Source organism: Aedes aegypti, chromosome 3 (genome assembly GCF_002204515.2).
Source record: "Aedes aegypti strain LVP_AGWG chromosome 3, AaegL5.0 Primary Assembly, whole genome shotgun sequence".
Classification (NCBI taxonomy): Eukaryota; Metazoa; Arthropoda; class Insecta; order Diptera; family Culicidae; genus Aedes; species Aedes aegypti.
In genome coordinates this window covers 343,970,910-343,992,915 of record NC_035109.1, presented here as the reverse complement: position 1 = coordinate 343,992,915, position 22,006 = coordinate 343,970,910, and positions in this window count along the sequence as shown.

The following is a 22,006-nucleotide window of genomic DNA, read 5'->3' as shown; positions in this document are numbered from 1 at the left end:
TTCAAAAGGGCACATCGACATTGGTAAACATTGGCTTTGCAAGACGCTGTTGAGCCCAATTCAACTCGATCACGCTCACCAATACCACTATCAGGAAGAGCTAACGCCAATCTTTCTGATAGTGGTGTTAGTTTGCGTGGGCGGGCCAAGAAGGGCTCAACAGCAACGTTTCTAAAAAAAGGCTCAAGACCTCTTGGGCCCTTTTCAAATGTTTGTCCAGATTTCCAAGGCAGACGAATAGCCTGACGAGCAGAATCCATAGCAGCACAACACAACGTGTTACCTTCGTATGTGTTATACTAAAAAATTTTGTTTCTCTGCGCTTCCTATCAATTCTGAAACACTCTCGACTTCGGTACTCGAGAATGGTATGGGTGGAAAATGAAAAACGACAAGAAAACGACCATCCCGGTCCAACTCCAACCCGGTCTCGTAGAAATGACAAATGTGGCTCCGATTCGCGCCGGGTTCGCTTCCGATCCCTATTCGTATGGAAGTGGTGAGAGGGAAAGGCGCAGCCGGTGACGATAAGAATAAATTTTGAATTTAATAAAGATATGGTGTCGCGGATGGTCGTCGTGTCGCGACCGTGTGAACCAAGCGCAGCAGTGTGTGAGGCTGGGCGAGGTTGTATGTGGCTCGGAAGCTCCGATTAAAAGGAAAAATTGTTAGAAAATAATAGCAACTGTAAATCTTTGGTATCGTTTGAAATTTGACTTTCGTGTTCTGCAATAGTACGTAGCTTGGGTATTTTCAAAAACAATATATTTTGAAGTAAATTTCAGGGATTCTGTGAGAATTTTACCTACATATGATTCGGTGAAACACTGCTTGATAAGTTTTAGATTTTCCCACAGACTTAATTTAGAAAACAGAATCTCGATTAATTTTTACCAAGATTGGTACAGCCGAGTAGGTGGCAATCAATTTACATGAGATATCAGGAAATAAAAGCTGAGTATCAGTGAGTTGTTCTTCGTTTTCAAGCAACTGGACAGTTTGTTAGTTGGACCTCGGTTAAAATAGAAAAACCGAGGTTTTCACAACTGAATTCGTGATTGAAAGCTTAGTGTGGAACACCTCAAGATTTCGCTTCAGAATATTGTTACTCATGGAATGTGTTAATATTATACAGCTTTGTGTAACAGTCCCACAATTTCTTATTGATATCTCTTATTCACCCTCAGCTTTTCACTCATATTTGTGAACTTGTGGACCACATTACCATGGTACACCAATACACAAAAATGAGTAAAAAAAACTGTGAACAAGAGAGATATGACAATAAGAAGGTGTTAAATTCTCTAACAAAACTGTGTGCTTTCGCACGTTATCTATGTAATAGTACTTAAGAGTGTTGTATCACTCAAATAGTGAAGCATTTGGATATAATATCATATCAGAGCTACATATTCTGTTATAATCTTTTTCCTTCTATCTGGTCGGGGACTACTCTAAGGATTCCTCCAGGAATATCTCATCAGTGATTTATGCACAGATGTCTTCAAGGCTTTCTCCAAAGTACAGTACAACGATTTATTCAAGGATTACTCCAGATATTTCTCCAGAATTTACTCTGGTAGCTTTTTCCTGATTCTTGTAGGAATTATTCCTGAGATTTCTTCCAGGACCGCTCCAGAAATTCTTATAGAGAACTTCATGTAGGGATTCAATAAGAAATAACTTAATTAATTTCCATTTCAGATAATCTTATGGGGGTTTCCCTTAAAATTTCTCCAGAAAATCGTTCTGGACCTTCAAAAACTCCTCTAAGGAATTCTTCAAGAATTGCTTTAGAAATTCCTACCTAGATTCACCCATGAATTCCTTGAGGGGTTTCATTGCAATAAATAATAATTCAGCCAGAATTTCATCTGTGATTTTTTAAAGATATTCCTCTAGGACTGTGCTTCCCAAACTCGATTTTCGCGGTTTAACACTTAGTTGCGAACTCGCTTGGAGATGAACGAAAAAGCGATCCGATGAACGGCTGGTGCGCCGTGAAAACCGAGTTTGGGAAGCTATGAGTCTAAGAACTCCTTTTCTAAGGAATGTTTTCAAAGAAACCCCAGATAAGTTCCTGCAGGAATTCCTGATGCAATCAAGACACATACACGAAAATGCTTCCAGTAGACGATTTGTCCTTTGAAGGTAGCACCACACCAGACAACGGACTAGCATACAATGCTCAATTTCACACTTTAAACACGTTCCTGACGAAAAGTTTTCCGGACTGACGCGGGAATAGAACCCGCACTTTGTAGTCGATGCGGCTAAATGATTTGTAACTCTAGTAAAAAATCTAGAGTAACCCTTTGAATAATCCCCGGTTAAATTCCTGGAAGAATCCCTGGAAAAATTCTTGCAGAAGCTATCGAGGGATTTCTGAGGAAATCTCCGAAGGAACTCCTGAAAAAAATCCCTGGAACATCAAATACGCTTTTTGTCTGTGCAGTCTTTAATTTTTCGATGGCTTTTCTTATAATAAAGACTACGTAGATGAAAAGCACATTTCATAAAAAAAATATGCAGTTGATTGTCTACCAGCTCATCCCTGGAACAATTTCTAGAGGAGATCATTAAGAGATTTTTTCTGGAGCAATCCTTTGTGAAATTTCTGAAGAAAAATTTGAAGAAATCTCGGCAAGAATCGCTTCAGAGGTTCAGCTAGAGAAATCCCTGGATGAGACTCTGGAGAAACTCCTGTAGGAATCTCTGAAGGGCTTCTGAAAGAATTTCTGTAACAATTCCTGGAGAATCCTTGACGGTATTCCACGAAGCATCACACTAGACATTTTGCTGGTGTAATTTGTGGATAAATCCCTGAAAAAAAGTAAGAGGTTGTTTCCGAGATACGACCGCCAAGTTGACGTTGGATAACGTTAGCTTCTAATATTTCCTGATTTAGGACCGTCACGAACTTATGAAAGATTTCTAGGTACTGACAAAAAATCTAATCAATTTTCAAACTATTTGTTGCATGTCAATTCTGATCTTTTATGGACATTGAGTGTTATTATTTGGTTGGTTCGGTTATCACTTCAACACCGATAGAACCGGTCGATGGAAAATGAAGCATGAGCGGTAACTTTTGCTCTCCAAACAAATCTACCGGTTGAACGTTAGGTCCATTCATGATCCACTAAGATTGGTTGCTTTAGTGGATTCCGAAGCTAGTTTAAGGTTGAGGCTCTTGTCCATGAAGTCCGCTAACTCTGTGTACTCCTCTTTGCTCAAATCGATGTCGAAGTTACCTGTCACGATGATTGGCATGGGTTCCTTTTGATACTCGAAGAAGTTCCGCGCCATGAAGAACTTCTTCTGCTTCATTGTGATATCCGGAGAAATGTAGAGGCAAACCAGTAGTGGCCGACAATTCATTATAGTGATCTCGGCAGCGCAAATATCACCATAATCATCTGACAAGCCCAGCTCCACATCGTAACAGGTGCAGAGTTTTCGAATCTTGTGCGCCATCACAATCGTTGTTGCTGGCGGTCAAATCGATCAGGACTTCTTGACTAAGGCCACGGGACGGTGTTTTAATCACCCTCTCCATTTGAAAAGTTAATCTCAAGTACCACTCAATATATCGATGCGAAAAATGTATCACTAGCATTATATATATGTAGTGCACAACCCATTAAATTTTCAGTTCAATCGGTTCACTAAAACTAGAGATTTCTGCAAAGTTTTGATGATAATTGTTAGAGTGAGACAAAAGATAGGGAAAATAACACGATCTCCCGTGTCACCTTAAGACCGACCTGCGATTCCAAAGCATGACCGTCATGGCCCTGCAGGAAGCGAGCGTTGCCTAACTAGTCAGTTTGTTTGAGGATACCAACCTGTACGCGATACACGCCAAGCGTGTCACCATTATGCCGAAGTACATCCAGCTGGCTCGTCGTACCCGTGGCGAAGGCGCTTAAATTGCATTGAAGCACAATTTCAAACAACAACCCTTTACAGGGCCACTATTGAATAATTAATATTTAGTTATCAATTGTAATCTCGAATGATACGTTTTCAACGGAGATAAATGGCAAACAAAATTTTATCTAGCATTTTTGCAGTCTTCTCTGTGTGTGTATTTCGATTCGATCAGGCAATGGACATGCCCTATATCAACTGCAGCGATTTGCAGTAGACAGGATGTCCCGGGCCCGATCTATCTGACAAGCCAATCGAGCCCTCTGTCACCATAGAAGATGGTGTCTCCTTGCATGTCGATAGCCTGGATTCGATCGACAATTTCTTACCAAATCAAAACGTCAACAAAGCTGTTGCTGATAAGTTTTAGCCCTTTACTGATCGCTCTAGCATGCGACGACGACAACGGCATCATTCAATCATCACTAATTGCGAGGCAAACCGTGATGAATTCTTCATTCAAGTGCCGTTCGCGATTTACCTGACCGCGCGCGCACAATGGGAATTTTATTTCTTGACACTGTGATTCTCGAGAAGCATTATTTAGCCGTGATAAATGATTGCATGCAAATCACTGACCAAAATCTGAATCAATCACATCCAATCACCAGTAATGTCACTCTTCACGGTAGAAAATTCTCACAACTCTTTCAAAATGAAATGGTCGTCCTGAAAAGGACGGTTGGGGCTAATCACCGTCGATCGAACTGGGTTGTCAATCCATTGTTAGACAAAAACACACCAAAAGATTACCGAAGACGATTAAATCGAAATGCAGTCGGTAATTTTGTGCTTCGTTGTTTTCATTGGTTTGCTCACTCCTCCGACGGCAATTTTCAAGGTTTCTAGACGAGTTCTCCACAAATTTGATGGTCTAGCTGGATGGCCATAGCCATGATGAGCGATTTCACGGAACCCGCAGCATTTAGCTTGGGTTGGGAATAAACAAGAGCAGAAGCAGCGGCAGCGACGAATGTGTAAAATTTATTCCGATAGGAGTCCTTCTCCGGTTGCTGGTCGACGATTGACTGATGTGCGCGGGGCTCATTCAAGCTTGGTTGGCTTCGACTGAACACGATAGAATAAAGAGGAGTAAGAAGAAGGCCGAAAGGGGCGTTTCCCTTTGCATGACGAAAGTGGCTAAGATATCGAGCAATGATGTCTGTGCCAGGAATGAATCTATGACAAAAGGTCGAAAGACAAAAGGTCGAAAGGACAAAAGGTCGGAAGACAAAAGGTCGAAAGGACAATAGGTCGAAGAACAAAAAAGAAGGGACAAAAGGTCGAAAATCTTTTTTCAAAGAAGGAAAAATTTCCCACCATGCAAATCGTTTTCGACCTTTTGTCCTTTCAACCTTTTGTCTTTCGACCTTTTGTCCTTTCGACCTTTTGTCTTTCGACCTTTTGTCCATAAACCGCCAGGAATACACAAGAAAAATGTGCTTTTCTATGGAAAATAAGACATGCCTCGATATTTATCGATTTTTCAATAGTTTATTCATGAAAATCAATAGTTTTAATTATTGGAGTCGATTCGTAGAAAAATTTCTAATATTCAATGATTAGCTATTGATAATCAATAGTTTTCTTTTGTATGAAGGAAAATTTCTGATCCATGGGTCCATCCAAAATGATGAAAATTGTTCAATGAGAATTTCTTTTCAGAAGCATTCTAAATATGTCGCAATTTTGTTACATATGTTCTCATAAAATATGGCAAGTCTAAGAAGCTGTTGGAAATGCCACTCTATTTTACAATCGTTGTGAAATGTTGTGACGGCACTGCAGTCGTGTATTCATTTCAAATTAAATTTTGTATGAAGCTGTGAGATTGATTGAGAAATATAAGATGTAATAAAATATTTTTCTTTCAACTCTTTTCAACACATTTGATGGCCCTGAAAAACGCCGATTTGCTTATACGACGAACCAGCTAAATGACGTGACGTGGATGGCGCACAAGAGCAACGGGTTGTTGATTACCGGGCATAAGTCGAAATCTGCAAACGATGCTCACTCTTCAAATCTTGAGCGATTTCACAAGTCCGACGCTCGATTAGAAGCAGCTCCTCGGATCAGCAACTCAGAGGGTCTGTGGTATTTCGTTCCTAGCGGGCTTGCTTTTTGAAAATTGAGAGGGACATCGAATCCTACCAGTCGAGGATCTTTCCGGATTGGAAATTTCTTCGACTTCTTTTTATCTACAAAATTACAGCTCATTTATCGTGCCGCTTGGCAATGCATGACTTTATTAGTTTTATACTAACATTTGTTCCAGATATGCCTTCAAATATTTCCTTCTGAATACTCAGGAATTACACTCGGAACTACCCTAAAGATTGATACCTGGAATACCTGGAATAATTCTCAGAAAAATCCGGGATAGAATGCTCAAAAATGTACAAGGGATATTTTTAAACAAATTTCTTATTCTCGAAAGTATTCTGTAAACTTCTTTGAAGAAGCTCGAAAGATATTTCCAAGGAAATTCCAAGAATAGTGTCCAGAAAAAAATAATGCAAATTACTTTGTTGAACCCTTGAAGCACTTTTTCGGGAAGCCGCTACCTTAGGCAATGTGTCGAGGATTTTTCACATTAAGTCTTACTTAAATTAAAATTATTAAACTCTCTTTGTGTAACACCGCAAAAAACTTGATCACAACAATGATTAGTTGCATCGTGAACACTCGTGACATTAGCACTATTTACCACAACAAGGTAATATGATCAAGTAGACGAAAATGTTTCACTCTTTCACTTTGGCGTTAACGTCCCCACTGGGACAGACCCGGCTACTCAGCGCAGTGTTCTAAGAGCACTTCCACAGTTATTAACTGAGAGCTTTCTTTGCCTAAGTTTCCTTTTTCGCATTCGTATATCGTGTGGCAGGTACGATGATACTCTATACCCAGGGAAGTCTTCTATTACGAAAAGATCCTGAACCGACCGGGAATTGAACCCAGGCACCTCCAGCATGGCTTTGCTTTGTAGCCGCGGGCTCTAACCGGCCCCGAACATATGCAAGCTGAAAACATTTGTAATAGTAGTTAACGGAACAAGTTGCAGAATAATGATTTTTACAGCACGAGTCGTAAATTTATCCTACGAGGCTTGTCGAGTAGGATATTTACGACGAGTGCTGTAAAAATCGAGTTCTACAACGAGTTACGTACAACAGTTTTTTCAATTTCGTACAAGATCACTTGAGGATATCAGGAATTATATCGGAATGCATTCACCATTATTTTACAATTTCTGAAAAATTTATGTGTTAGGATTCATTACGCAACTCGAAACAGTTGCGTAATGAGAAAGCGTTGCGTAATGAATAATTACGGTACTGGCTTCAGTTGCATAATGACTATTCCCGCACTACATCAATCAGTGCAGGAAAGTAGGCCGTTTCATGACAGATTGGCGTGATGAAAAACAGCCTATTACGATGAGAAATTTAAAAAATTATATCAACCAAGAACAATACCTATTCATTGGAAGTTTCTTGCTAACAATGTTAGTATACCATGATTGCAAATAGTTTTCACATTTTTGAATTTCTAGATACCCATTGAAGGCATAGAAAGAATGATGAACCCAAGCTCCATCTGAGTGATTTTCTGTGTACAACACTATTCTCATTGACCATGGAGTGACAATTATAAAATGTATATTCCATCAATTGATGGTTCGTCGCTTGATCAGTAGGTAATTGTTTTTGAGAAACTTATTTTTTTTAAGTATTATTTCCTTGTAGTTTTCCAGCCCAAACAAATTCTGGACTTTACCGAAACTCAGGAACATCCATAATACTATGTCATGAATGCTGCAGACGTTATCACAAGACTAAACAAGGCCTCAATTGATTCACCGCAACCTTAATCCAATTCCAATCCTTTACAATACTCTTATAACAACTTGATGTTTCAATGAACACAGCCTCGCCTAACCCATTTGCCCTCGAAATGAGCATTCCATTAAGATACATTACCCCAATAACATTTCCGATAAATCATCCCCAAATCACTCTCTCATCTTCGGTACAGCTTTATTTAACGTCATTGAAATGGGTTCAGTCCCGAGCTCCCACCAAACCATGACAGTGGATTCGCGGTGCGTTCTACCTGTTGTTCGACTCACGGTACTCACCACCTGCCACACCTTTCTCTTGGCTTCATTTTAGCAACAAATCAGACGGGACGTGATTTCTTTTCGAACATCATCTGGGTATTGCTCCATATCTCCCAGCTTCATGCCCAACCTACGACCCATAGAACTCAAAGGAGAAAAGTGTGTTTTCTATTCTGATTTATTTGCCCGTACAAACACAGATCTCGAACCAAAGTGCTGTGTCTATTATCCCATTCGGTCGGAAAGAGATGGACACGGTGAACGACTGTCCGGTCGAGAATCGTCCAAATATAGGGATATGTTTAATTAATGAAATTGCGAAATAAATCTCGACCACACGTAACCTACTACATCACGACTTGACCACCATTCATTTGTCGAGAGGACTCCGCTGGAAGGGGAATATCTATGCATACTCATGAGATGATGGTTGTTGAATTGGGTGCGCCCTTTTTCGATCAGGTTCAACGAGACCTGCTGCGTTGGAAGTATTGGGCGATTTTCTGTTCCTGGCACACCTTAAAACCTTATTGACGCATTTCGCATTAACTCTGACAGATGTTGACAGCACACTCCCAGATTTCAATGAAACTTTCTGGGTGTGGATCTTGTCTAAATAAGCCACTTAACATATTAAAAAGGCCAAACTTGTTTACCCGATTTTTTTTTCTTTTATAGTCACAAACATCTCAGAATTTAATAAAAAAGCTCAATAAGCGAGTCATTTTTGTCCAATCAGTTTACTTTAAATTATCGAGAAATCCTTGTAAAAAATATTAAAAAAAAGCTCATGACCCGTTTCTCGCCACATAATGTTTGGAGTTAGCTTAGAATACAAAAAAAATGATATGATACCTTATCGAGAATATTATTTCCTCCTTTTTTTGTCTAGAACTAAAGGGTAAATGAGATAACAAATGAGAAAAAACATGATTCTATAGGAAAATATTTGCGAATTTCACGTAGAAATATTATAAAAAATTTCTGATGAATTTTCCTAGAATTTCAGATAGAATTCTTCGAGAGGTTTCTTCAGAAAACATTCCATATATTATTACAGATATTCGATATGGTATTCCAGAAAAAGCACCCAATACTCATCGGAATTATCCTTCTTCAACATCCCTTCGTCGCACTTGACTTGAGTAATGCTCTTCGCTCCATTGGCGATCCGACAACAAAAGCACAGCCTCGCTCGCTACCCACCACACGCAGTCCCATTCGGGACCCACTTCAGGGTCAAAAAATTCCATTCTTCCTCCGATAGACTTGTAGATGCGGATGAGTTTGCCATTAGGTGCTCCGGCTTCACCGTGAGCCTCATCGACTATTTGTTTGCTTGTTTTCACGCCTTTCCGAGGGGTTTAGGTCCTGCATGAGCTAAGGGGGGCATGGCATGGATCCATCCATCCAGTCAGTGATCGGGAAGTTGTTGCTTTTGAGAGTGCTCGTCGAATGGACAACGTCCACCCACGCGTACCGCTCTATAGCTTAACCAAGCGGAACGGTCGGTTTTGAATGATACAGTGCCTTCCGATCAACCTTCGAACTGATTTATGGAGATATTTGAATGGGAGGCTCTTTGGGAATCATCGCACGCGTGGGTGAGTTTGTGTGGTAGGTACATACTAACTCATCCACGCGAAGGGTGATTCCGATGGGACGGGGACAACCAAATCTATTCGTTACCAATTATGCCACGTAATGGTTATTTTTCTCTTAAGAGACTCGGCATGATTGAACACGGCACAGTTAGAATTAGGTATGGGTGATATCGACATGGAAGATGTTACTAATTATCTTATACATTCTTGAACAATTTCGCTAATCGTCAAAACATATTCAAATTCAAATATGTTATACGACGATCTTGAATTCTCAAGTTTAAATCCTGCTATGAGAATTATATGGCAAATTCTGCAAAAAAAGTTATAAAAATTGGAACCCGTGCTGTGAGCTTTTTTTTTTTGAAAATTACATAAACTTATGAAAATCCTAAAAGCCCATTCCGGTGATGAAAAAAAATAACATAACATCATAAACTAATTGAGCGGTTCCACAGAAAATGACGACTTTTTTCCCAAATTGCATTTTTATATTTTTTGATTTGGATGAAACTTTGCACATGCTTTTTATGCCAAAAAATGCCTTTTTGCATCATCGGTTCGCCATGACTCTAGCCTTACTTTTGAGAAGGGCCTAAGAAAAAAATCCTTGATAATTTTCAAAAAATTATAACCTAGAAACGGTTTGTCCGATCGGTTTGGTGTCTTCCGCAAAGTTTTAGGCTATTGTTGGGACTATTTGGAAAAAATATACACTGTAAAAAAATGTTGTAATTTGGGTGTAGTGGGTCAAGATAAAGAAATCATGGACAAAAAAGTTATGATTTTTTTTTTTTTTATTTATTTATTGATTAAAGTGGATCTTTTAACTATTGTCATTCGGATCCACTGTAGTATAGTTAGGGATTTCAAATTTGTTTATACATGTCGATGTTTTTAAGATATTGAATAACATTTTTCGCTTTGTCTAAATTATCTTCCAAAACATTTTGGAGGCTGGTAGATATGTTTAATTTTTGCCTTTCTTCGTCTAATATCGTTGGTAGTTCGACTGTAGTTCGTTGTTGGTGATATATTGGCTTTTCAGTCTTGACAAAATTAAAAAAAAAAAAAAAAAAACTGTTATTTTATTTTGTCCAACGTTTCGGTCCGTTTGGGACCTTCCTCAGGGACTCAATTGTTACAGTTCTTTCGTCCAGTGTGGTTCGGTAGAACCTGTAACTGTCTGGAGGATCGATTTTTCCCGCACGACCGCAGCCAGTTTAGGATGCTTTTTCGGTGGGAAAATCGAACTTAAAGCTGCGCACCGGAATTTAGTACCTGATCCAATATCGATCACCATTGCTTTTGTTTCGTCTAATACTGGGCAATCTGTGACTAAATGTCTCACTGTTAATAACGCATTACAGAACTGACAGTTAGGTGGAGGCTCCTTATTCATTAAGTATTGATGAGTAATCTTGGTGTGTCCGATACGAATGCGAGCCAGAACTACATCATCCTTTCGATTTCCGATGAACGCTGATGAGTAGGGTTTAACAGAGGGTTTCACTTCGCGTAACTTATTGTCCCTCGTCGCAGACCAGAGGGCCTGCCACTGAAGAATGATCTGGTTTTTAATGACGGTTTTGATTACTTTGTAGTCAATCGATGTTACAGTTTCGTAAGGGTCACCCAGTGCACGTTTTGCTTCGCAATCTGCTTTCTCGTTGCCTATTATTCCAATGTGGCTGGGAATCCACATAATTTTAATGTCGTTTCCTGTTTCCCTGATACTACGATAAAGTTGGATCATTTCATCATGCCACTTATTTTTAATCTTGTGTTTTTCTAAAGTTGAAACTGCGCTGAGCGAATCAGTACATATTAAGTATGCTCCAACGTGTTCGTTGTTGACTATCCATTGGAACGCTTCTTTTAGAGCTGCACATTCGGCTGCATATATGCTGCTGTTCCCATAAATTCGCCTTCTTATGATGTGTTCATCACATACCACGCTATATCCGCAGCGGTTTTCACGTTTTGAGCCATCTGTGTAGATGACATTATAAATACGGTATTTTGTTGACTTGATACTAGTGAACAGGTTTCTCATCGCTACTTGTGGTATACCTTCTCGAGCAGCATTCAGTATACCGTTGTCAAGTGGTATTTTTATCCTTTCCCATGGTGGAATCTTAGGTGTTGTGTACCTACTCACTGGAGGTAGATCAAGCTGCATTTCATCAATTACTCGCTGCCCTCTCAACTGCGCTGTTTCAGGAAATTCTACTGTATTTGTTCCCCACATCTCACCTGAACTTTCCTCGCTGCTAGTTGTACAACATGATGATCCTACTGATGAATTAATCGTTTCGGTCGAGCACACGTCCGTATTTTTGACTGCATGTATAGCTGTGCGTTGTTTCAACAGAGTATTGATACTGGGGATTCCTGTTTCAACATGTAGACTTAAGATAGGGCTAGTTCTGAAAGCTCCACAAATTGTCCTTAAACCAGCATTATGTACCGTTTCTAGTTTTTTAAGTGTATTGCTATTGCATGCTGAGACGATCGGTGCTGCGTATAATATTTTTTCTACGGTCGTTGCTCGATAGAGTTTGACGAGTGTAGTCCTGTCTGCTCCCCACGATCTACCAGCGACTGCTCGAAGAATTTGAATCCGTTGCTTACATGCTGCTTTGACTTCTTCCACGTGTTCATCGAATTGCAAGGTTTCATCGAATATTACACCAAGGCATTTGTGATACTTCTTCTGTGGGATGATTTGGTTGTTGAGACTTAAGGTAATTTTGGTCTTTGGCTTCCTTTTTCGATGTTTTCTGAAAACAACCAAAACGCTTTTTCCGGGGGATATATTGAATCCAGTTTTCCCCTGCCATTCCTGGATGAGGTCGAGTGCGTGCTGTAGCTGATCCTGTACTGCTTTAGGATTGATTCCGGTTGCTAGTATTACTATGTCATCTGCATACAACAAAATTCTAATTCCGCTAGGCATAATACTTGTAATAGTGTCAATTGCTATCAAGAATAATGTTACGCTGAGCACTGATCCTTGGCAGAGGCCCGTCTGCATAGGTCTTTCTGATGACAAGTGACCATTAGCTAAGACTTTAAAATTTCTTCTGTGAAGCATAGTCTCCAAGAATTTGAGAAGTTTTCCCCCGATCTTCCATTCACTCAACCTGTTCAACACTAGTCTACGCCAAGTTGTATCATATGCCTTCGTTACATCTAAGAATACCGCATAAGCATACTCTTTTTTGACGAAAGCTTCTCTAATAATCATTTCCATTTCAGTCAAGTGGTCAACTGTCGTTTTGCCTTTTCTAAATGCATACTGATACTTACTTAGCAGTTCCCTAGATTCTAGGATGTGGATGAGCCGGTTGTTTATTAACCTTTCCATTACTTTCCCCAAGCAACTGTTAAGGAATATTGGTCTATAGTTGTTCGCGTTCGATCTATCACCTTTCCCCTTGTATATTGGAACAACGGTTGATTGACGCCAGCTATCGGGGTACTTAGATTCCCCCCAAAGCTGATTGTATGCCTTCAGAAGGGTAGTTTTACAGCCGTAAGGAAGCATGGAAATCATTTTGTAGTGTATCTGATCTTCTCCTGGTGTTGATCCTCTTAGTCCTTCGAGAGCTTGTTCTAACTCGTACACTGAAAATGGTTTGTTATACTCAGCGTCATTGTTCTCAGGATACTGCAACGGTTGATTCTCCACTGTCGTTTTGTAGGTTTGGAAATCTTTTGGGTAGCTGTTATTGCTGGATACAGTTTGGAAGGCCTGTGCCAAGGCGTCTGCTATTTCCCCGTCTTCAGTGACCGTATTTCCATCAGCTTTTATGGAGAATATTCTGGAGTTTGTTCGTTTTCCTTGAACACGTTGGAAATTTGACCACATTTCTTTTGTGGGTGTGTGTACTGAAAATCCATTGACGAAATTTTGCCACGAATTATGTTGAGCTCTTGATACCGTTTCTTTTGCAGTTTTACGCGCTTCTTGGAACTTTTTCAACAGTTCGTCCTTGTTTGAATGTTTTTTCCCTTTTGATTTTAAGTTTCGCAGAGCTTTTCTGCGGTTCTTAATGGCATCTGCTACTTCACGGTTCCACCACGGAACCGGAGTTTTTCCAGATTTGATTCCTTTCGTTTTTGGTATGGAACTTTCTGCTGCATCCAAAATAGCTCTGGCGATTTCTCCGATTTGATCGTCAACATTAGGAAGGTTTTTAAAATGTACCATGTTTTGATAAGTTTGCCAGTCTGCTTCATCTATTTTCCATCTTTTCCTACTCTTGATAGGCCGTTCGGTCGCTGGGAAAGTAATAATAAGTGGCAAATGGTCGCTACCGTGCGAGTCAGCAATTACTTCGAATGTTAGCGATCCAGCAAGATCGCTCGTACTGCATGCTATGTCGATGCAAGACATGTTCCCATTTGCATGGTGAATATGAGTTGCTTCTCCGTTATTCAAGATAGCTAAATTACATTCGTTGAAAGCTGCTTCTAACACTCGTCCTCGGGCATTACTTGAAGGTGAACCCCACAGAGGGTGGTTTGCGTTGACATCTCCAACCACTAATACAGGGGCTTGGACTTGATTAATCAAGTTAACGATTTCCGATTCTTCAATAGGTTTTCCCGGCGGAATATACACGTTAAGGATGGACGTATTTAACGGGTGCCCCACTTTAACCGCTACTGCTTCAATTTCGCTCTCCACATCAATCTCCTGACAATCTAATCCAACCTTGACCGCAATCAATACGCCTCCTGATGCTCTTCTACCTCCAGTACGCTTTCGATGAAATGTTACAAATCCCCTGATTCGAGCTTGATCTTCTGTTGAGCACATTGTTTCTTGGAGGCAATATGCTAAAGGTTGCCTTTCGTTGTTGATCACTTTAATTTCAGGACGTCCTGTTTTTAGTCCTTGAATATTCCAAGAGATTATTGAGGGTTCACAGGAATTATGTTGGTGTTTGGGACCTGGTTGTGTTTCAATTTCTCCTTCAATATTTCCTACTGCTGTTTCCAAATTCGATCTTGATTCCATTAGGTTTCCGTGTTCATAATCATTGTTTCTGCAAGGGTCTGTATTGATGTGATTGGAGATGCATGTTTTATTTTCGTTGATCATTTTTCCGGTGTTTTGGTGGTCTTCCTCGTTTGGTGTTGTTCGATTTCGATTGATTGCTTTGCTTTTCCTCGAATTTATCGCTGGATTTACTATTGTCACTTTCCGATTCAACATTTTTTCCTCGCTTTCTTCCGTTTTGCTCTTTGCTACCACGAAGCTCGTAGATATCTTCATCTTCCATTGCTTCCGGTTCCGTGTTCTGGGGTTCGGTTTCAGAAGCTAGTCCTTCTGTTTCCGAAATATCCAGATTAAAACGCTGTTTCCCCAATACGACTCTGTTTTGGCTCATCCCTTCAATTACTTTTCTCAGTCCTTCAATTTCCTTTCGGAGACTTGCGATCTCTCTGTCCTTCTCATCATTGGAAATTTTATTATTGGCTTCCCGTAGCTTGACAATTTCGTCCTTTAGTGTTCTGATTTCGTTGTCTCTTTCATTATCCTTTTGAATCTTTTCTATTCTAGCTTGAGCGCCACTAACAGCAGCATATGATTCCTTTCCGTGCAGTTTCTCGTACTCTTTACGAGCCTCACCGAAAGATACCCCAGCTTCGACCTTGATTTTAATGATTTTCTCTTCCTTCGCGTACCACGGGCACTTTCGGCTAACTGGCGCGTGATCTCCTTGACAGTTCTTGCAGTAAGGTACTTGGTTGCATTGCTGTCCTTCTACGTGTGCGTTTCCAGAGCAGTTGGTGCATGCAGGCATTTTTTGGCACTTAACTCTAGTGTGACCAAACTCACAACAATTGAAGCATATCATAGGACGCGGATAGAAAAGCCTTGTTGGAGCACTCAATGGTCCAAAGAAAATGCGCTTCGGTGCAACAGTTCCGCAAACAGTCAAAATCAAAGTTGGAGTATTCATTTTTTGATTTCCGTCCATGCGTGAAATTCGTCTGACACCGCTTATCCCTTGTGGAGTAAGTTCGTTCAGCAATTCACTTTCAGTCATATCTATGACTTCACGACAACTTACTACACATCGACACGAGTTCAAAAAAGGGTGCAAAATGATCTCCACTTTTGTTCCGTCGATCAATTCTGTCATTTGCATCAGTTTTTTAGCTTGTTCTGCATTTCTTGTTTTGAGGATGTACTTGGTCCCTTTATCTTCGGTCTCTGCAGATTCTAGTTTGCTGCGTCCACTAGCATTCTCGATAGATTTTCCTATTATCCATGGGTTTGGTAGGGGTGTGTTTCCGGCCGGGCGTAGCGATAGAATTATTCTTTGCCCGTGCATTCCCAATCGATCCATCCATTCAGGAACTGTTCGATCATTGTGGTTAACGTAGCTAGGGCCAGGTATACCTTCAGGAGGGGGGTCCGGGGGATGATTTTTTGCTGTGGCCATGTTGGCCATCAGCCTGAATCACGTTGCGTGCGTCAGGTGTCTGTGAGTGTTGATGAGCCGGTCGAAGAAATACTTCACGCTCTTGCCTAGGCAAGTAACGACTACCCTTTTACCTGCTGTTACTTGATTGCCCAAGGGTTAAGGTCCAGGCAACAAGTTTTGCGACTCCACCGAAGTGGATGGCGGCTACGCTTTATCCTATACTAACACGATCAAGCGTTTGAAGGTCCAACCGTGAAAGGGACGTTTTTCCTAGACCTTTGCTAGCTAAACGTCCAAAGGTCCAGCTAGCAAAATTTGTCCTCTACCGCTGCTCGAAACAGTTATTGCTCCACTACAAGCGGGTAGTGTGCTGAGATGGTAGAGCTTTCGATTGCGCCTAGCAGTGAGCAACTCCCGTAGCAAATCTTGTGTGCAAAATAGTACACAAGCTTGCTATTGCTAGTCGGCTTTGTACCGGGGTAGCTTTATCGACTGTAGGTTTTGTTTGTCAAGCAAAACTGTTTTCAATGGCGTTGGTTATATTCGGCAACTCTAAAGCCGTTTAAAATGCACCAATTAGCTGCAATTTTAATTATACTCCACTGTTTAAAACACGCAAATATGTTTTTATAACGACCGAACACTATAGATCGATTTCTCGTATTCTAAAAACGTCGTAAAAAGGCTTCAAAAATTAGATACGAATCGGCTTCTGCTTTTCGATCACAGATGTAACTCTAAACTGAGTTATGATTTAAAAAAAGAGGTGAATTTTTGAAAATGATCGTAATAAACTTTTTAAATGTTTTTCAACTCGATTTTAGGAAAGTACGCAAAATTTACAACAAAAAAGGTATACGGGAAAATCAGGCTAACTTTTACCGTTTTAAAGATACAGCGATAATTAATACAAAATTATGATATAATTTTCAATTTTCGATCATTTTCGAATGTTTTTCAAGGCCCATAAGCCTAGACATTTGTTCATTGTCTGAAAAAGCAGATAATTTTTGACTAAAATGTTTGAAAAAATATTGATTTGGTAATTTTTCATGGTATGAGGCGAAATAAAAAATGTGCCCTGTAAAAATGATTTATTTAGTTTTTTAACGAAACACAACTTCAACATTCCACATTGTGATATTTTGATATATAATTATCAAGAAAATATGGAAGAAAATGTTAAAAGTTAAAAAATAACAAAATAACAAATATAAAGCAATCAATAAGTGAAATGCATTTATATCGATTTAAGATAATGAAATATTTCCATTCGAAAACAAAAGCTTTATGATTAGACGAGTAACGTGCCCAGTTGTCTCACACAAATATACCTGATGATTTCTTAAAGTACAGCACGTTGGTATATTTTTGTGGTCGGACAGAAACGTACCTAATAGTTAATTCAAGTACCAATGTTGGTATAAAAAATAGCTGATGCAGCAAAGACACAAGCAAGTGATAAACAAGCAAGTGATAATCAAGTGAAAAGTATAAGATAGCTTAGAACAATGAAGTATAAAATGAACACCATCATCAAAGGTTGTGTAAATGTGTTTTCAAAAAAGTGTTCAAATTTTCTTTTCTTATGCAACTACAACGGAGTATGAACATATCAAGGAGCAGCTTAATGAACAATGTTCGAAAGCAATAACTGTTCAGGGAACACAAAAATACCATTCATTTATTCCAGTTTCCGTAGACAAAATAGAAGTTAGGCAATTTTCAAACTGTAATGATAGTAAAAAAAATTGTAAACATTATGAAAAAGTAAGAAATCTGTATCAAAATAGGACGCTCCATCATTGTATAAGAACATGAAAATAATGCTGTTCATTATTTTAGCAACTCGAAAAACATCCGAAAACAACCAAAAGTTGTGAATTTTCAGTAAATTTAATTTTAAAATCGCTGTATCTCGGAAACGGTAGCAATTAGCAAAGTTTTCTTATATACCTTTTTTGTTGCAAATTTTGCGTACTTTCATAAAATTGGGTCGAAAAGCATTTAAAAAGTTTATTTAGACCATATTGTAATATCAACCTTTTTAAAAAAAAATCATAACTTTTTTGTACTTTAAAATATAAAAAATAAAAAATAAATCAATAAATACGATTTTTGAGAAAATGGATTTTTAAGCTTTATTTTCGAAACAAAAAAAATACAACATTTTTTTTACAGTGTATATTTTTTCCAGATAGTTTCAACAATAACCTAAAACTTTGCGGAAGACACCAAACCGATCAGACAAATAGTTTCTGAGTTTTAATTTATTAAAAATTGTTTAGGCTTTTTTTCTAAGACCCTTCTCAAAAGTAACGCTAGGGTAAAAACGGCGAACCGATGATGCAAATAGGCATTTTTGGATATAAAGAAAGCATATGCCATATTTCAGCCAAATCAAAAAATACAAAAGTAAACCGACATTCGAATTCGAATGGAACCGCTCAATTGTGAAAAAGCTTTAATTTATGACAGTTTTGCTATATGACTCACTAGTCTAATTATTGACAGTCAAATTACTCAAGATTTTGAAAGCATTCATAAGCAAGAGCACGTTTTCAACATATCTTAAGGGACATATTTGGAAGAAGTTAGAACTCATTAAAAACTAAAAAAAAATTTGAAATGCAATGATCATCAAGAAACCGTAAAATTGAACATGACATATACTTTGCCATTGGATTTAATGTACAAATTGAAGTAAAATGTGCAAAAGATGCGACTCGTTTTTTTCCTTTATCTGCTGTGTGTGTTAAGCGTATTGATTGAAAAATGGAATGTGGAAAGCGACGGATTGCAGAGGAGCTTCGAAAAAGGAATTTGGTGAGTTTGTTCTGATCAGCGGCGCATGATCGCAATGCGTAAATATTACATTTTTATCTGTCAACGTCTACCAAACGTATCCCATGGTACTACCCTTTCCATCAACATTCCACAACGTCCCGTAACACCTATGGGCGGTCGTAGAGTTCTCTGCATCTTTCTTAAGTAGGTGTTCAATCAATCATCCTTTCCCATTCCCCAGCTTTCGCAAGGACGTGGCCAGGACAGCTCTCAACTGTTAGAGGATGCGTCAATCTTGCCTAAGAGTTAGAGGTTAAGAGGAAAATAACCATCATCGTTTTACGTCCGGACAGTCTGGCAAATAAAATTTGCGTTTATTTCTCGCCGAAAACCAATCGATGAACCAATGGAGAAAGTGGGAATCAAATAGGCGTTCATCTAGATATGCCTCTAGAAGTTCTTTCAGGCATTGCACAAGGAGAGCTTCAAAAGATTCCATCAGAAGTTTCTAAAGGGATTCATCCAGGAATTCCTCAGAGATTCCAGCAGAAACTTCATCAAAAGTTCCTCCAGGCAATCCATCTGGCGTTCCTTCAGGGACTTTATATAGAATTCATCCAGAGATTCTAACAGAAGTTCCTTTAACGAGTCCACCTGGATTTCCTATAGCGATTCCATCAGAAGTATCTCCAGGGATTCTATTATGAGTTCCATCAGAGATTCCACCTAAACTTCCTCCAGGGGATTTTATCTGAAGTATCTCTAGGGATTCCATCAGTAACTCTTCAAGGGATTTTATCAGGAGTTCTTTTTCAAAAGTTCCATCAGGAACATCACCAGGAGGAATGCCTCCAAGGTTTCTATCAGTAGCTCCAATAAGGATTCCATCATCAGTTCCTATAGGTGTTCCTTCGGTAGTGGGATTTCATCAGGAACTTTTCTAGAGATGTCATCAAGAGTTTCTCTAGGGATTTTATCAGGAGATCTTCTAGAGATTTCACCTGGCATTCTGTCAGTAGTTCCTCCAAGGTGTCGGTCAGGAATATCATCAGGAATTCCGTCAGGGGTTTCATCAATAGTTCGTATAGAGATTCCTATAGGAGTTCCTTCATAGATTTCATCCGAAGTTCCTTCAAAAATATCATCATAAAGCATTCAGGGATTTCATCAGGAGTACCGATACGGATTAAGGAGTTCCTTAAGAGATTCCATTAGGAGATCCTTAAGGGTTTACATCAGAAATTATGCTAGGGATTACACCAGTAGGTGAATTCCGGCGAACAATTTCTTCGAAGAGAAGAAATTTTCTTCCATCACGCACCAGCAAGAAAATTTTCTTTTCTTTGAAGAAAATACGCGCCGGAATTCGCCTACAGGAATCATATTTCATCAAGATTTTTTCTAGGGGTTTTATTAGGGATTCCCCAGGGAGTCCATTAGGATAATATGTGTTTAGTCGAGAAATACTCTATTAACATCTTTTCTTTATCCGGCTGGCTTTCGGAAAAATGACATTCGTGAAAAAACATTTGGGAAAATGTAGCGTAGTCGTTGGTTTTGAAAATTTGAAAAAAATTTGAAATTTGAATTTACGGAAATGTATTTAAGAAAAGTCATTGCAAATCATTGAAATTATTTGTTATAGTTTTTGATAAGATTTGAACCAAAAAAGCTTCATGGATAAAAATATGATGTTCTTATAGTTGTTGAAAGTTGTTAGAATACTCCAAATCGTAAATGTTATGTTAGTTTCCCAAACAATGATGTCTTGTACAATTCATATTAAAAAATTACTTAATTTTCCTGTATTTGATATTTGCGTTTCAAACGCACACAGCGTTACAAACTCGATCAATGTCGTACTTATTCCTATGGAGATTGGAAAACACGATAAGTACTGTTTAGTTATCATTCATTGGTTTTACATCTAATTTGCCGAGTGGAAGTTTGAGCAACTACCGTAGAACAATACATTACATATACTTCGCAATTGGATCAAATGGACAAATTGATGTGAAATCAGCGGAAAAGTTACACGTTTCGTACCTTTCATATTTTTCTTCTATCAACCTATCACAGAAAAACAGCTTGGTGGTATTAAAATAATTTCAAATCTGTTTTCCCGTTAATTACACGGAAAATAAAAATATTTCCAGAAAAATATGAAAAAATTAATATTTTTAAAATTACCGTTAAAACTTGAAATTTTATTATTGCTAAAAATCTGTAACTAGAAGAGGCTTCAAGAAAAAATGAGAAGGATAGGGATGTTCAAAAATAAAAATTATAAAAATCAAAAACCAAAATTCATAAATTTGCGAATAAAAATAAATCATTGCCTAAAACGTGTTAAGAACGATTTTAGTTAACTAAAAATGATATTAAGATCGAAATTTATCTTTATCTGTGAGATACAGTAATTTGGATCTCAATTAATGAACTAATATCATTTATAACCATGCACAAATCATACAACCAATTTCCAAAAATAAAAATCAACGCAAACGTCCAGTCTCAAACTATAGAGGTCTATTTCGAACCTACCGAAGCTCAACGACCTCAACAGATAACCTCACCACCCTAGTTAACACCTCTTCCAATGCATCCAGCATAAACAATGACCCAATCTTCCACCGACCATATCCCAAGAAATGTTTCGCCCTCCCTTCCTTCCAGCCAACCAGTATCAACGCAATAATGGTTGCGACACAATCAACCGTAAGCGAGAATCAAAACAATTGAAAGTTATTGAATCGTGTAAATTCCAGCCGCACCAAAGTTTTTCCACCACAACCGAAGGCATTTCCTTCCCAAACCCGATCAGGAGAAAAAAGCATGCCTATAACGTTCAAACACCGGAATGAGCAATAACATCTGACTTATTTTGAATTGCTATTATATTGATAAGTATGGAGATCTGATGAAGACCATGCGCTATCATAACAGAATTACTTGCTTATAAACTTCAAAAAACAAATATGATTTTCCGAAAAATCCCTTTGAAAATTAGCAAAGCTTTGTTCAATTCATTTTATTCAATTGGTTTACTATTCACTTTTAATTCAATACCTACTCAATAACTTTTTGAACTCTTCAGTTCGATTTAGAAC